Raw genomic sequence first — 17952 nt, 5'->3', positions numbered from 1 at the left:
AGCGGTCGCTTACATCTGATCAAATCCCAACCACACAGCAATGCTGTCACCTAAAAAATGATGTTAACATATTAGGAATTTACATTTTACTTCAACTGTATCAGTATATATGATCATTATGTACAGACGTTCTTGTGAGCCACAGTGGATTGTAACTTATCTATTAAGAACTTCTGACAGATCCTCCACCTCAGACACCAGCAAAGAATTTGAGGAGACTGTTAACGTTAGCCAAGCTACAACTGCTACTGTTTATACATGACACTGAAGGCAGCCCTTCACGTTTTTGTAGGCCAAGTTTAGTATTTAATATTATTAACAGAATGTTTTACTATATATGTAGTAGGGGGTCCCTGCTCCGTCTCTATCAGCTAAATGGTCCTTGGCATCAAAAACCATTGAAGACCCCTGCATTAAGGCATGTGGTTATGATTAGGGAATGATTGTGGTTTGGGTTAAATACATACATATGTAACCATATTAGCATATAAATTAAAAATATGTTTCCCAGTAGAACATAATTAGAAAAAAAACTAATTAGTTGTACATCAACTCCAACTCCAACTTTGATTGTTAGTCATTTAGCCATGAATATCTAATATAAATAGCGAAATACTTAAGACTTTAACAAGGTTGATAACCAAGAAGCAGAGAACTTCACAGACACATGATGGACTTGAGTCCTGCAGGTGTTCTCAGGTGTCACATTCTACCCAGAATCCTCCGCGGAGCCATGAGGGAGCCGTGATGGACGAGACAGAGCTGAGGACCCTTCAGGAGCGCAGTGTTCCATTAGCCAGGCTGTGATGTACTGCTGGTCCCGCTCAATACACTCTCTCACACACACTCAGTCTTCCTGAAACCACCATTCAGGCCTGTAGAGGAGCATGATGTACCTCTTCATTCAGCCTCTACGTACATGATTATTTGGAGAAAAAGTGAGATTTACAAACCAAACTGAAGGTAAAAAATGTACATTTGGCCTCAATAATCCACATGTGCAACTTCTCAAAATGCTCAAGATTTTCCTTTAAGATTGGTTTATCTTAAAACTTATATTTCCTTTAATCATTTTAATTCATTGCCATTTTACGATGATTTTTTATCATCTTATTTTGAAATTGTTGGTGCAAGAGCTATTTGATTTTTTTTTAAATTTCTATTTCTTACAATTGTGTTTACAGTCCCCTCCCCTGCCAGCAGCTGGAGTCCAGAGTTGTCCTTGAACGCGCCCGACCTCGCACATCTTCATTCTTCACGGGCAGCAAATCACCGAGGACGATCTGCGGCTCAACCACCCTCCATACAGGAGAGAGAGAAAAAAAATTCTCCCAGGCAAAATATAACCGTCAATTCACTTACTCTCCAAGGACGGCCAAAGAAGCAGATAAGCTTTGTTGGTGCGAGGTGGCTGTTGGCTGCAGTTGGGGATGCAGCACACGCTTTTGTCTTCATGCACATAGCTACCAACATGGTCTTGGGCCTGAGGGAACAAGTCAGAGAATGAATAAGAGAGGAAGAGAAAAGTGTCAGAGGCAGAAACAGAGAGAGGATAACAGATGATGAAAGTGTGACAAAGGGGATGGATGCTAACTTGGAGGCATGGAGAGAATAAGTGAAGGAGAGTGAGAAACAACAAGAGTGAGAAAGAGAAAGTCAAGGAGAAAAAGGCTTTGATGCCATCTTTGTTACCACACCTCACAAGCTCTGATGACAGCTGAAACTGTCTTCCACTCTCAGGAGAAACCAGCGTTATGTTCACGGAATACATCAACAGCTGAAGCGCAGCTAAAGAAAAACAGCAGTGAGGTTTTGTTTACTATTCACCAACATGAGCCACCGCCTCAATTAATGAAGAGCCGTCTGCTAAAAGCAGATCAGATCTGTCTGCTTGGCCCGACCTCCTTCAGCCAATAATCGACTCAGCACGTATGCTCTCTTTCACCAGTCTGTTTGGTTTTCACACAGTTGCACACATTTATTACTGCTGCCCGATACAAATTAGCTGAAGTTTTTGCAGGGTTTGTAGCCTTGCTTAAGGGCAACTTAATAATGGCTGCGGGCATGGTCGTAGCAGAAAACACAAAAGAGGCAAACTACTGATGATGTGTTTCAACCGCAGAGGGGAAAAGTGAAAACATGAAACTAAATTAGTCATCTGATACGAGACATTTTCAGAAGGATATCAGACTGATGTGGCCACATCACTAATCTCACTGTGTTCATGTGATTGGACAGAGCTGGATGTCGGGGTCGGGGAAACAGCTGATCTGTGGTCATCTGAGATGGGAACTGGGACTTGGGACCTCTACAGTGGATTTATCAAAGTTTAAGGACATTGTAACATGTTAACACTCTTTATATCTTTTAGGCATAACAGACATGGTCTGTCTATACTAATTGTTTTTGCAAAGTAACAGTACTTGTTTTTGGCTACTCAACCCACCTCTTCCCCCACTGTCTCTGCATGTTGAACTGACAGCTCTCAATAAGACAGCTAAACTGTGCGGGAGAGATAAATGAAGAACAGAGATGAAAATCTGGACCTCACTAATCTCTAAACCCTGGCTACAGCCCTGCCTGCAGAGGGAGAGGAGAATTTAGTAAACGGGAGGTGGCGCAGGCTCAAATCTAACCCATTTTCTGACCACATACAGCCCGGCTAGCTCAGTCGGTAGAGCATGAGACTCTTAATCTCAGGGTCGTGGGTTCGAGCCCCACGTTGGGCGATGGTGTTTTGTGCTACTACGTGCTGATCTCAGTTGACAAAACATGGATCACCTGCAGCCCTCACAGTCTGTGCGCTGTTATTGGCTGGAGGCTACAGCCTCGCATCCCAGAGGCTAACATCCAGATACACTGATCAGCCACAGCATTAGAACCACTGACAGGTGAGTGATCAACATTGATCATGTCATTACAAAGCAATGTTCCACTGAGAATCTTTGGGTCCTGGCATTCATTACATGACATGCACCACCCAACCAACACTGATGAAGACGACGTAAACAGCCTCCTGGCATGACACTTCCCAATAGGACAATGTGCCCTGCCACACCACAAAAACTGCTCTGGATGACCCAGCAAATGTGACAAAAAGCCAGAGGCGTTGACCCGTCCCGCAAATTCCCTAGATCCCAATAGGCCCCACTCCCTAACCCAAAGGTTCCAAAGCATCCACTACAAATGATGCCATCATCCATCGTTGATGGCTGACAGCCATGGACTACTAATCCCTGACCATCATAACACCGTGATTCAAAAGGCTCCCCACCAGAGAGCACAATTAAGTGGTCTGTACCCTCAGAGTTGCCGTAGGGCAGAGTTGTTGTTAGTGATATGTGGGGAGAGGAAATGAAAAGAAGTATGTTGCTGCTCAGTGCACTAACATTACGTCTCCATGTCCCGTTCATTATTTTCTTATTAAATCAGCTCAGTTAGGCGAACCCAAGACACTCGGTTACATTTTTCTGGAGGGCCACTGTTCCTCTCAGTTAGCTTCCTTGGCTAGTCGGACAACGTAGTCTTATGCATATGAGGCTGAACAAAGCTAAGTTACAGACATGTGGTGAGGAGACAAGGACGCTTTCAAACCTGGCACAGGGATGTATGAGTGTGTATGTCGGTGTCAATCGTTTCCTCTGAAGGGTGAGACAGTTGGAGATTCATGTCAGAGCATCGGTGGGAAACAGGGGCGGCTACAGTGGTGAGCTAATACGCAAATGCTGCCTTACGACAACACTGAGGGGACACGCTGCCTCCAATTCATAAACAACGATGTCACCGTCCATCACGATGTTTCACTGTAGACATCATCATATGCCAATTCTGCAGACATCGCCCAACCCTAGGACACAACCTGAGGTCTTTTGTCAGTGCCTTGATGAATCAGAGCTGTTTTGGCGACACAAGGGGAACCAGCACAATATTAAGCAGGTGGTTTTAATGTTGTGGCTGATCGCAGTGTACGTCCCAACATAGCAAAATAAGAAAATATAGGCAGAGGGAAGGTTCTCTGCAGATACAGATACACACCTCTAGTGGGTAAGTGATTATTGAGAGGGATTATCTTTGTATGAGTCTGTGCACCTTTTTAAGGAAAGTCCTACACATTCCTCCTTCCAGTATATTATCTGAAAACTCAAGCAAGTCCAATTGCCTCCAATTTACCTGGAGTTTCTTAATAAATATAAAGCCACTTTTTAATGTCATAAAGTAGCCTACTAGTAAAAACGTGATACCACTAACATAATCTTGCTCATTAGCTAACTTAAAATGGTAACATTTACATTTAATTTGACCTTACCCCAGGGGACCTCAACAACTACATTTTTTTAAATAACATTTTAAGGTAGAAAAAGTTAGATTTTCTTGGAAAAAATTCTGTTGTGACTGAGTCTTAATGACTACTGCCCTGTGGCTCTCACCCCCATCCTGATGAAGTGTTCTGAGAAACTGGTTCTCCAGCACATCAAAGACAGACATCATCCCTGCCAGCCTGGACCCTCACCAGTATGCTTTCAGAACCAACAGATCCACAGAGGATGCCATATCTACTGACCTTCACTCAGTCTTCATGCACCTGGAAAATCAGAACAGCGACATCAGAACGCTGTTTGCTGACTTCAGCTCAGAATTCAACACAATCTCACCATGAGGCTGTCTTCCTCACAAGCAGAGTGAGAGTTTGGCAGTCGCATATTCTCTATCTTAGTCCTCAACAAGTGATCAATACTCCATTTTCTAAAATAGATGAAGCACAAAGGACTCAAACATAGTTGTTTTTTAAACCCTTAAATACATTTACCTTGTAACTTTCTAGTGTATGACTATGTTGACCTACGTTGCTCATCATAATTCCAATCATAGTCCTGATGAGAAAAACTGCACCTCAATCATCCAGTCAGAGTGTGTACTTACTTTGAAGTAACCTTTTTAATTATAGAACCATACTAACCACATCACTGTCAAAATCACCGTGAATCTAACCAACCAGGGTTTTAATGCTTTAATGATGCGATCCAGGATCAAGGACACGGGAAGCATCTAACCTTTGTAGTGTCCAGTTAGATGGCAAGCACATGGATACAGAGGGATAACATGGTTTAACAGGAGGCATCTGACTTACTAAAAGAAGGGCCGAAGGAGGAAATAAAACCCAGACAGAGGCAGAAAAAGCCAGACAGGCCAAAAGAAAAACAAAGCCAATTAAAAAGGAAAGGTTTTGGAGACAAAAAGGGTAGGGGAGAGATGAGAAGGTTATAGAGACTGACAGAGAGAGAGGGAGATAGAGGCCATGAGGAACAGCGGGCAGAGAGAGAGAAAATGAGACAGAATAAAGGGAAAAACAGGACAGACAGACGCAAGGATAGAAAGAGGAAAAGAGGGTGAAAAACAACAAAGGAGGAAGACAGATGAAAGATCGAACAGACGTTCAGACACAGAAAACAGAATCAGAGAGAGGTGAGTGAATCGGACAGACACCGGGAGGGTAGCGAGGCAGTGACACTCCAACTGTTCTGTACTGGGCAGCTCCCAGTGGCAACCAGTGAAAGACAGTGATTATACTGGGCAGCTCCCTGTACGACTGTGTGATGCAATGTGAATGTGAAGAAGCGCATTGTTGTATCAGTGAACAAAATTGCTCAGTGGACTTGACTAAAGCTCAATGACTTAAGCAAACAAGAAAAGGGACATTTACATAGAAAAAGACTCAAACTGAAAGGAGATTCGACTATAAAGAGGACCGGAGGATGTTAAAGCAGGGAGCCAGATGCAGCCAGAGAGGTGACAGCTGACTGATTCCAGCTTGAGTCCAGACAAACCAAACTCGCTCCAGTTTGGAAGAGATCCAGGAGGAGGCTGAGGCGATAATGAGACAGTCCCCATTTCTTCTGTCCAGACTGACCAGCCAGAGGATGATGAGAGGAGGAGGAGGACAGGATGGCTGCAGGGTCAGAATCGTCCAGCCAACATTCAAACAAGCAGGAAGGGAAGCGTCTGAGCAACCAGCTGTGATGGAAAACGCCTGCAGCAAGGAAACCGAGGAGCATAGCAACATATTGTATTATCTACAGCGAAATGACCATTCAGGCTTTCCTAGACAGCAGGAGGAGGCGGTTCAAGCCCCTGGCTGTTTCAGAGCTTTTCTCCACATAATATTCATACTTAGACAGTCAGCTCAGGTTAATTAAAAGCCAAGAATGTATAATGTGTTGTTTTAGATTAAGTCTGCTGCTCAGAAAAGGTGTTGAAGGCTGGTTATTCTCAGTGATGTGAAATGAAAAGCGTGTATGTGTTCATGCACTAAATGCATGTTAATGTTACAGCCTATCTTGGCCAAACTTATCTGCATAGAACAATGGAAAGAGCATGCTGGATGAACAATTACACCCCAGTCCTGGTAAGCTGAAAGGCAGAAGATAGAAGTAGAGTGGGGGCTTTTTTCAAACCTCAGTTGCTTAGTCTGGTTGAATCAGACTCCAGTAGGTTTTTTGCCGGTATCAAGTGTAGTTGTCAAGCTGGTGGAAATACCAAAATGTCTGATGGAAAGTAATTAATAGCATAAGTACAGCAGTTAACTCAACTCTAAAACGTCAGCGGCAAAGCAACCATCTCTGGGCCAGACACATCGCTAGAAACACGTCTCCAGCAAAGCCATTGTTGTGCGCCGTGCCAGGTGTGAGTAACAATATTTGGAAGTTTTCAGCGCATGTCGCACTGCTCGTCAATGGCACACTTGGCCCAGGCTACTTGCGCATTCAGACCCGCTTCCATGCACACCATCGGGGCATTAAAAGGTTGGACAATATAGACTTGAATGTTCTGCCCCATTTGTGAGAGCACAGGTAGGACAAATCAGTGGATCATAGCCTTTTGTTTTTGTGTTTTATTGCCGTTTAAATGTAGGTTCTACGTGGTAATTTAATTGGCCATCAAAGACAAAGTCTGGTGTAGAATCTGTATTCGGATGCTGACCAAAGAAACCAACTTTTAGTGGGAGTGGTCATACAAATTAATTCTGGAGCTGTTCATTTGTGGTGGAAACGTAATCCGACCTCAACTAGAAGTCGTGGTCTGCAGGTTGGGGCCAAACGTCTCTGTTCAGTTTCCATGAAGAAAAACAAAGTGAATTTAGCCACTTTCAGTGCACTGGCTCTGTTATAAATTGATTACTGGCTTTGCCAAACAGCACAGGGGAAACCTGACAAGCCATCAACATTTATCAACAGCAAATTGAGGGGAGTCCATCCAACCACAGCAAATGTCTCATTTGTGTATTTTACAACACTCTACACAGATGGAGAATGTAGAAATTAATGAGTGTAAATTATGGATGCATTGCATGAGAGAAAAAATTGAAGTGAAGAATTTGGAAAACTCTGTTGAGAAGTACACTCAAAATAAAATACAGATAGAAAAACATGATGTCAAACACTAAATGAACAATATGGCAAATATCTGAAAACAGGTCACATATACACTCAAACAGTAACTGTGAAAATGTAGAAGCTGGTGAACGAGTACAACCAACATAGTGATGCGGGAGAGAAACTGGGCTGAACTGTCTGATCACACACCATTGTGTTGCAGAGGAGGAGGAGGGGGGCTGAGGTGGGGGCTCAGTTGGTGCACTGCATCTGCAGGCATGCAGTGCTCATGCTTGACTGGAGAAGTTGGATGACTTCACCATTTCCTCACGTTGATCTCAAGTAGGTGCATGCACACAAGAAAGCACCAACATGCACACACACACACACACACACACACACACACACACACACCAGAAACACACACATATGCACAGGCATGCATCCACTGTACTGCATTCTATGTGAGGAGGGTGACTTCACTTTCACATCAAGTATGCTGACTTCATTCTGTGTCTCTATCTGCCATATTTTGCTCCCCCTACCCATCTTCTCACGTTTTCTTTCATAAAATTGGTCTTTTTTTGAACAAGGAAAACAATAAAAACACATATACTGTAACAATGTTTTAGTTTAAACTGAACTCTGGCTGTGACTTGCAGGATGGCCAAGTAGTCTTCGCCATCAGACTGGGTAGAGAATGAGAGTCTTATTCTCAGGGTTGAGGATTTCAGCCCCATGTTGGGGGATGATGTTTTGAACTATCCTGCCCACTCGTCAAAGCAATTTTCCTTGGCTGTGTAGACATGGTGATGGATGAACACATACAGATTAAAGTAAATTGACTCTGTCATATCACATGAACAAAGGACGTTTGTGGCAGTTGTAAAGTCAATGCAGCAACAAATTGGATCCATTTTTCTCTTTGAAAATGCCCGGCTAGCTCAGTCGGTAGAGCATGAGACTCTTAATCTCAGGGTCGTGGGTTCGAGCCCCACGTTGGGCGATGTGCTTTTGCACTACTTAGTCTGGTAGGTAGTTTCTCCGAGATGTGTTGGGCTCGATATGATGGATGGATACAGACGGTTGACTCTGTCAATGTCATCTGAACCCACAATATCTGTGTTTGCAGGGTGCCGTTGTCTTAACTGAACTCCGGCCTTCAGCAGTCTCAGGCGCCACACTCAGGACTGACCTTTTCCTGAGCAAAGAAACTTGTAGTTTCCAGTCAGTACAGCACGAGACTCTTGGTGTGGATTCACACCAGTACCCCGCTTCATTTGGACTGAAACAAGGGAAAAAATGATATATTATTCTTAACCCTCCACCGTTCCAAGTGTTCATTGTCCATGAGAGTAATTGCATGACCGAATCAGACCCATCTCTTTGACCTATCCAGCCCAGCTCACTCAGTCGGTAGAGCATGAGACTCTTCATCCGAGGTTCGTGGATTCGAGCCCCATGTAAGGCAATGTTATTTTGGACCACTCTGGTCCAATCATATCATTTATACTTATATGTGCTGGACTCAATATGATGGATGGACAAAGACAATCAATGGCGACTTTATCAATGTCAGCTGAACCCCAAAGATCTGTGGTTGTCTAACGTGCTACTTGCTTAACTGAATCCTGGCTCTCACTTGTCAGGACTGCCAATCAACATTAACAAAAAAGTTGTTTATGCACAGCACAAACGGTCCGGTAATCAAGTCACTTTCCCTTGGATGTGTTGGAATCAATGTGATGGATGGACACAGACAAAGTATGTTGACTCTGTAAATGTCAGCTGAACCAAGGACATTTGTGATTGTCGTGCGGTGCTTTTCACTTAACTGTGTTAAGTGTCATATGTCTTCAGTTTGCTGGCCAAACAGTCTGAGGCACCACACTCGAGGATTGACACGTTCCAGAGCAAAGAGACTTCTAGTTTCCAGTCGGTACAGCAGAAGACTCTTGGGGTCTATTCACATTTGTACTTGGGTTCATTTGGTCAAATGATACATTATTTCCAACCATCCTTATTCTCAGTGTTCTCAGTCCATAGATGTTAATGCAGCAACAAATTGGACCCATTTTGCAGAATTGATAGCCCGGCTAGCTCAGTCGGTAGAGCATGAGACTCTTAATCTCAGGGTCGTGGGTTCGAGCCCCACGTTGGGCGATAGTCTATTGAAATACTCTGTGAAATCACTATACTTCAGAGATATTAAACTCAACATGATGGGTGGACACAGACAGAGTACAGTGATTCTGTCAATATCACCTGAAGTGAAACCAACAAATCCCGGTTGTGCACGTCTCTAGGAAAGTTGATAGAACTCTTGTTTGATTGATAATGGCCCTGATCTCTCTAGAAAACATTTGCTATTCTTTTCACATCCCTTCTTCCTCAGAGGTCAGGGTTAACTCTATTATAATGTCCTGGGAAGTTGCAGGGATTCAGTGTCTTGCTCAAAGAAGAGTCAGTGTCCAGCTTAATACACTACACTGCAACTTCTCCATGTACTGTGTTTTCTACATGCCTCACACGTTTTGTCTGTCAGTCAGTGCATGTTTCTTGTGCAGAAGTGATTTTTGAGGCTTTATCCTCTTGTCACAGGTTATTACTTTGCAATGTTTGCAACCAGTGCCACAGACAGTAGCTAATGTAATAGGGAATCATATAAAGTTACATATCAATTAAAAGTACAGAACAGTATGTGTTAGCTTTAATGAATATCTGCTCCATCTTTGTAAGCCAGTTGTCAAAGAAACAGCTCACAGAGAGGCCAGAGAGTTGCTGCCTGGCTCCCTTTCGCTCACATCTCAATTTTGAACAATACTGTCTTGTATTGCAAAGTGTTTCTGTTATTTTGTCCACCTCCACTCCTATAGTAAGCGTTACAGTGGGGTATATAAATATGTGGACCTGTAGGTGGTAAGATGCAATACATGCTCTTGTGCTCTTGCTGTTCTTAAAATACTTGGGTCCTCATGTGGATTAAGACAATAGTGGACAGAGCTGAGAGAGAACTGGCTGCTGGTTATTAACTCACAATTCAGATAAGCAGAGATCACTGCTGCCGCTGCCAACAGCGCTGAGAGGCAACAACACCAACACCTTGCCCACGAGATAAGGGAATTAGAGGGGACAAAGGCGACAGTTTTTTGCGCAGTTTGCCAACCTATTGGAGCTGTGCATGTGTCCCATTCAGGCTGTGCCGTTTCTCCCTCTGCACCACCACCAGGCGTAACACACAGAGACACCAAGGCATGAATGCAGGGAAGCAGTAAAGAGGAGAGGAAAACAACGGGCAGAACATGGAGCCATGTGCGACTGCCAGCCTCCTCAATGAAACTCGCCGATTTCTCTAAGGGTGTGACATTTCAGCCAGCAGTCCCTCATGAAGCCAGAGCCCTGTACTAACAGCATTTCTGCATCCGCACGGCTGGATTCATGTTCACCTCGCTGTGGAGGAGCGAACAGGGGAGAATGGGCTCACTGAATCAGACACAGGAACATAATGATGAGAAGTGAGAGTACAAAGCACATCTGCAAAGGTATAGACAGGAAGAGGTCTCAGTAGTGTTGACACATATGAATACACAAATAAAGATGAGAGTATATAGTATAGTATGTTGCACTTGTGGAAAACTCTTGTACCTGGCTTTCAGTGTTTTCAAGCTGAATTTCCACAAAGGTGATTTTTAGCCATGCTAGTGGCCTGGCTCTAGGGATGACAAAGTCTATTGGTGGGTCTATCTCATTTGGGTTTAATAAAATAGCTCTGTTGAATGGATTTGTACAGATATGGATGGTGCCAGAATGATGATTCCTAATGACTTTGGTAATCTCCATCTTTCCTCTAGCGCCACCTGCAGGTCACATTTCAGTTTGTCCAATATTTTGGTTTCTAACTAAATACCTGCCTACCTAACGTTTGACATTCCCGTCCGCCTTAGTTGTACTTTGTGTTTAGGGCTAATTGGCATGTTAGCATGCTGACAAACTAAAATACTGTAAGACTGTGAACAAGGTAAACATTGCTATACAGTATACCTACATTTATCGCAGCATGTAAGTACAGTCACTGCGAACTTGTAAGCACGCTAATGTTAACATTGCACTCAAAGCGCCGCCATGCTAGTCTTGCATAGCCAAGCCACAGCCATCTCCACAGCACTGTGTAAGCACTGGAGAATGGTCTTACTGCAATTAGCAATTCGCATAGGAATAGGTGCCCAATGGCATGCTTATAAAAACAACCTACAACAGGTCAGAGTCAGACAACCACCATGCCTGCACATGGCCTTACAGAGTTGTTAGCATGGCTTTAGACTTTTAGCCTTTTTCTGGTATTTGTAGTTTAAACACGATGCTCATAAGCTGACTACTCCACTTAAGCATCAGCTATTGAGTGAGAAACCAAGTCAACAAAATAACTTATTGCCAAAGTTTGCTAAACTTACATTAATTGATTTAGTGACTATTTAAAATTCTTTTACACATAAAAAAAATCTGCTTGTTCATAGCTTAAATTAGACTGAAGTATGCCGCTATCTCATAAAAAGCTGGACATGCAATATTCCAGGGGTCAGACTATGTTTAAAAACAGAATCCATTAAACATCATGTCAAAATTTGTAAAAATTAGCTTTTAAATTCTTCATCACTCCTTCGCTCTGTACTCTCAAGCTCACCATCCATCATTTGCTGCTGAAATGACCCAGTTTCCCTTCAGGGATCAATAAAATTCATCTTATCTCATCGTGTGAAATTTCTCATCTCACAAGTATTGCTCTACAATGCCAAATAGCTTGAGGCACTTTGGCAGACGTTATCACATCCTAGTCACTTCCACGGCGTCAGTGCGCCCGCTGTCCCTCCTCCTTCCTCATAAAAAATAGGAGGCTGTGCATTGTTTGACCTCTGCACCTGCCTGGAGGGTGGGACGACTGCTTGATTTGTTGGGGGGTGGGTCAGCCAAGATTCCCCGGAGCAGACAAAGCAATAAATTGCAGGGGTGACAACAACAAGGTGGCGGCGGTGATGTTGGTATGGAGGAGAGGAAAAAGTGAAAAAAAGAAAGCAGTCCCTTAAGAATATCAGCCTCGGAGCATCGGAACAGTTTAGGTACCGCGTGAATGGAAAGAAATCTAGACACTGCAACCCTTTCTCTAAGACGCACACACAAATATGTCTATCGGCAGTCCCTTCTGGTTCTGGGTCATGTCTCCCTGTCTGGGTCATACTGGCTTCACACTCACCCTGGAGGCCTGATGTCCAATTAGATCCTACAGTGCAGCAGTAAGCAAGCTGCTACTGAGGAACTGGAGCTATAGGTGGAGAAAGAAAACAACAGTCCTCAAAGAAAACTGAGAAGCAATTTGTAAGGAATAAACAAAGCCAGATCTACAGCTGATGAATCTTGTATACTAAACAAATGTAAACCTTGTGTTGAATAGAAGCTTAAACTAGATCAGTTAAATCAGAAATTACATTCAAGTCACAGTCTTTTCTCTAATATCATAGAGGAATCCATCTGTTTTCCCATCAAATCTCACTAATTGCAAAATAGATTAAATGCATCATCAGAAGCTGCCAGTGGTCTTGTTGAAGGAACTGTAAGTTCAGGACCATTTTTAAAATGTCTCTACAGTTAGTACAATAATACGGTGCGAGACTGATGTCAAAATCCCCATATAGAAGCTTTAAAGGATAAGTTTACCCAAAAATGAAAATCCAGTAGCTATCTGGTCAGTCTTATGCCAATAGAAGGTCAGGTGAAGTTGCATAGTCCACAGAACATTTCTGGAGCTTCACAGCAAAACAGCACTGCAGCATTATCCTAAACAACTGAAGTAAATGGGGACTTGTTTCAAAAATGTAAAGAAAAACATGAAATGGCTCCATACAGCTTGTCCGGTGTAATCCAATTTTCCAGAGGCCCCGACAGCCCAAATTGATTTGAAATGGTGTTATTTACAACAAGCAGTCGAGGTGTGCACCCTGTCTGAAGTGGGGGCACACTTTTAGCTTAGCAGCTAAGCACATATTTCAGCTTTAAAAAGATTGCATTGTAAAATCTGAGAAAGTAACTTTACTTTAGAAAATCAAGGAAACCGGTCCCTTAAATTAACTCATAATTTTTACTTTTTAGCTCGTACATCTTAAATTTAATAGTCTAACTGGAAATTCTGAGGTGATCCGTTTTGGGACGTTTTTAAAGTACTTTAAAGGGTGAGCTATATGGAGCCATTTTATGTTTTTCTATTCGGTTGTTGCTTTACATTTGAAAACAAATTAACATCTACTGCAATTGTTCAGGATAATACAATACTGTTTTGCGGTGAAACTCCAAATATGAGAACTTCACCTGACTTCCCATCAGCGTGAGGTTGAGTAGATAATGACAATTTTCATTGTTGGGTGAACTTATCCTTTAACTGATTAAGGGCCTTCGTGCAGTGTAAAATAACACATCTTCATTTAAAAGCCCACACTTAAACCCCAGTAGATACTCTCTGCTCTATTAACACTGCTGGTGCTCACAATCACAGAGAAGCTCATTTAGAACAATCAGCTGGTCATCAGGAAACACCTCCAATAGCCTGAGGTGGTCTGCTAAGTGCTCCCCATCCAGGCGATACTCTCCCAGAGCATTTGTATTAAAAATGCGCTACGTGTGTTCGCTTCCTTCTCCATTGTCCGACAGCTTCATGCATATTGCATGCGCCGGCGTCAGCCCTTTGCTGCAAAGGGGTGCTTCCCCTGCCAACAACAAAAGGACCATCAGAAGCGTCCAGAAAGCAACATCACCGTAAAAGTACATCAGACCAGAGTGAATACAATTCCTGATGCTGCGTCGGTCACAGAGCAAGACGTAACTTATTGATGCCAACACTGACCTGATCAGAGAAAACATCTCAATTTGAAAACCCTGAGGACAACAGAAGGTGGCATGTTTGGAGAACTGACCAGAGAATATCTGTGATTTAAAGGAATGCTGGAAATTATATGCAAAATAAATATCTTCACTTTATTCATGACTTCCTCATGACAAGACAAGAGTTTGGACTGAGATTTCCTTCCTCACAGTGACTGTAGGACTAGTCGTTGTTCATTTTCAGACAGCGGTTAACGAGAAGACTCCTGAATGAGGCAATCCAGGTAGGTGGTTGCTGTGCTAGCGGCCACTCTGTAGTCAAGCATTAGTGATCTGAACGTGATGCGAGCAGCACAAGGAGCCAGCCGAGAGTAATGAGAAGTGGAGTGACACGAGCCGTCTTTGGCTGGTTGACGACCAGACAATCTGCCACTTTTTGGACCATTTGCGGAGGTTTTAATGCGAATGCTGGCAGCCGTGTCAGAGGGATGTTGAAGTAGACAAGGCGAGAGATGAGCAGTGCATGCAAGAGGGGTCAGATAGGACTGACTTTATATAGTGTGGAGCTACATGACCAAGTGACAGATGCAACATGCTTAGTGAAAGTTAGTTGGTCATCAATCATGATGGCCAGATATGGAGCAGACTTTGTTGGTGAGTGTGAGGATTATTAGCTGAAATTAGCTGAAGGGTTAAATGGTTCTGTGTGTGTGCAGGTCATCATTGCAGAATATGGTCCTGGAGACACCTTTTATAGCGGGAACTATGACAGAAGCTGTTTGCAGCACATTTCCTGGACTTTATACGTCTGGCAGGCATCGCAGCTGGTGACACAGGATAACATTAGGGGCACATTATGATGCTTAACAGCCTACATTAATATAGCTGACTGATAGTAATGTTACATCCACAGTGTAGCACCGGTTACCTGACTAACTGCGCCACTGGACCAGTTCTAGGTTCTAAGGAGTGGGGAGCAAGAATAATTACACCAGAGACCGTTGCTTATGTAGAAAAAGGCCGGCAATTTACTGAATGCAAAACACATATAAGACACATTGCATGAAACCAAAAAAATACCCTGCAGGTTCCCAATAATAAAGTAGGTATAAATGGAAAAAAAAAAAGTATCTCACTCTTTCTTTTTGTTCTTTAGTTCACCTAAGTTATTTGAGTAAAGCTAATCTAATTTAATAGACCAGTCTCTTTTTTTCCTCCTAGGTTATTTTAGTTAGACTAATTTGAGTTAGTTAGACCAGTCTCTTTTTTCCTGGGTTGTACCTATTTTAGGATTCCTATTTTTCTTCCGGAGTTAACTCCTTTTTCCTTCCTGTACAGGTAAGAAAACACCTTCAAAGCACAATAAAATTAAAGTGGACCACAGTTGCTCAAGTCACATTCAAATATATAAACATATGAAAATAAAAGTATGGCACTTTAATTTTAAGTTCAAGTCTAAATGTGAATCTAAATATTCAGTTCAGTGAACAGTTCCAGTTCGATTCAGTCCAAAAAGAACGATAATTTATTCAGTTCTCAGTTCTGTTCTGTTCAACTAGTTCCTGATACTCCTACCACTCTGGCAGCGAGCTACCACACAAGGAGGATGTCCTCACTGATGCAATGGAGAAGATGAGTTGAAGGTCTGGGTCTAGCCCGCCATCTTGAATCCCGTCTGTGGATGTGCACGCCCGCACACGGCAGACCAATCCTCGCTCCGACCGAGCTTCCAACCGAACAAAAAAACCTGACCTGTGTAACAGGCCATAAACACGACAAAAACTCTTTTTAAATCCTTAAATCACACAAATAAATGCTTCACAGTCTCTGAGTTGTGACGTTACTGCTACGGTGTTTTTCCAACTCAAAATGGCAGCGGAGCGGTCTCTTTTATCTTACGGCTCCGTCTCCCGCGCTAATTACTGCATGAATCCTTCATTCACACAGCTTACACACACTTTTATAACATTCACAGTCGTCATAAACCCAAAATATTAACTTGTAAACAGTTTATGACGGAGCTTTTCTTTGTAAACAGCTACGTTTTTAGCGTTAGCTCTCCGCCATAGAAAAAAAAGTACTACACGGTGAAAATGCATGAAAATGAACACAAAACTCACCAAAACCGATGTGGCTCAGTTCTCATAAAATCCCTGTCAGTTCCCGACCAGGTAAGTTATGTTTTTCAACTGTTTTATCGACTTTTTCACTGCTTTTTCTGTTAATTAATCACCGCTCGTTTTCTCCGATTCCTCCTCTGCTCTCTCCTTCAGGTCTCTGCTGCAGCGTCACTGAGGTGCTGCGTCTGTGTCGCTGGTCCCTTAAAGGGGCAGCGACGTTATTTTTTGTCAACAGACTTTTAATCTTAAACACTAAATGATTGTTTTATTAACGTTTTTAATTAACTCTGATGAATTAATTGACATTAAATAAATCACTTCTAACTTTCAAACTTATTTATGCAGCTTTTATTCAACTATTTACTCTTATTTATGTCATATTTTAACATGGGTTACATCCTCCCCTCTTTACCTAATGCACGTCCCTGTGCATTTTTTTAATTTATACTGTCATAACTCTAGGAGTTTTTGGAAAGCTAGGTTCTTCAAGGGAGTCTGTAAACACATCACTCAAGGTTTGAAATAAAGACTGAACTATTGTAACCAACGGGTTTCCTAGCTCAGGATAAGTCAGTCTTTTAATCGCTTTTCTGTCTCTGACAGGTCTTTCTGAACAGTCACTTTCGTTTTGGTTGTTCATTTGGTCCGTATCACTTGTGTTTTCTTTGCTCTCCTCAGCAGGTTGAGTAGAAGGATGGACATTTTCCAGATCTTCCCCAGGTAGGTTTCCAGTTTCCTGTCCAGCAGTTGAGTTGCTCTCTTCAGGATCAGGTAAGTCTTTCTCTTCAGGATCAGGTAAGTCACAGTCTGCAGGATCAGGTAAGTCACAGTCTGCAGGATCAAGTAAGTCTTTCTTTTCAGGGTCAGACAAGTCATCAACTGCGGGATCAGGTGAGTCTTTCTCTCTGGGTTCAGGTAAGTTCAAGTCATGAGTCTCTACTGGAGAATCCTCAGGGAAAGCTTTGGCTACGTCTGAAGGATCTTGCTCAACAGCAGTCAACTCTTTGGAAGGTTCCAGTTCATTCCTGTCAGGTAAGTGTTCCATGGGTTCAGAGGTCAGGTTGAAACCTAGTGTTTCCACTCTCAGGTTTCTGTGATAGTGATGTTCCTCAGAGTCAGATTGGGATTCATCCCCTTCAGCTCCATCTGATGTGTCATTTTTAGGATGTTGTCGAGTTCTTGGTCGCCTCACTGCCTTTGGTGGGTTAGTTTCACTTTCGATTGGGGTAACAGGAAGGAAACCGCATGGCAGTAGGAGGTCACGATGAAGAGTTCTTCGGGGACCATCTCTTGTCTCAGGTTTCACAACATACACTGGGACGTCTCCAGACTGTCTCAGGACAACATACACGTCGGACTCCCACCTGTCGGCTAACTTGTGCTTGCCTCTAAGACGGACGTTTCGGACCAAGACTCTGTCGCCTTCTCCCAAGGTGGAGTCAACAACATGCTTGTCAAACCTCGCTTTGTTGCGATTAGCTGTCTTCTTAGCATTCTCAGTTGCTACTCTGTAACTGTCTTCAAGTTGGGATTTCAGGTTGCGGACATATTGCGAGTGAGAGCCTGGCTGATGATTGACTGGTAGGCCAAAGGCT

The 17952-nt window shown here is 43.0% G+C and overlaps 3 non-coding genes across 3 annotated transcripts; all 3 read left to right on the top strand.

Moving 5' to 3' along the window:
• The first annotated feature begins 2656 nt into the window (after nucleotides 1-2656).
• Nucleotides 2657-2729, top strand: trnak-cuu (transfer RNA lysine (anticodon CUU)). The gene has a single exon. It is a non-coding gene; the product is annotated as a tRNA-Lys (tRNA).
• Nucleotides 2730-8303: 5574 nt separating this feature from the next.
• trnak-cuu (transfer RNA lysine (anticodon CUU)) lies at nucleotides 8304-8376 on the top strand. Its single transcript has one exon. It is a non-coding gene; the product is annotated as a tRNA-Lys (tRNA).
• Nucleotides 8377-9460: 1084 nt separating this feature from the next.
• trnak-cuu (transfer RNA lysine (anticodon CUU)) lies at nucleotides 9461-9533 on the top strand. The gene has a single exon. It is a non-coding gene; the product is annotated as a tRNA-Lys (tRNA).
• The last annotated feature ends 8419 nt before the right edge of the window (nucleotides 9534-17952 follow it).

The sequence above is a fragment of the Pagrus major genome, chromosome 14 (assembly GCF_040436345.1).
Source record: "Pagrus major chromosome 14, Pma_NU_1.0".
NCBI lineage: Eukaryota > Metazoa > Chordata > Actinopteri > Spariformes > Sparidae > Pagrus > Pagrus major.
The sequence above is the reverse complement of the archived record's forward strand: the minus strand, read 5'-3'. Positions and strand labels throughout refer to the sequence as shown.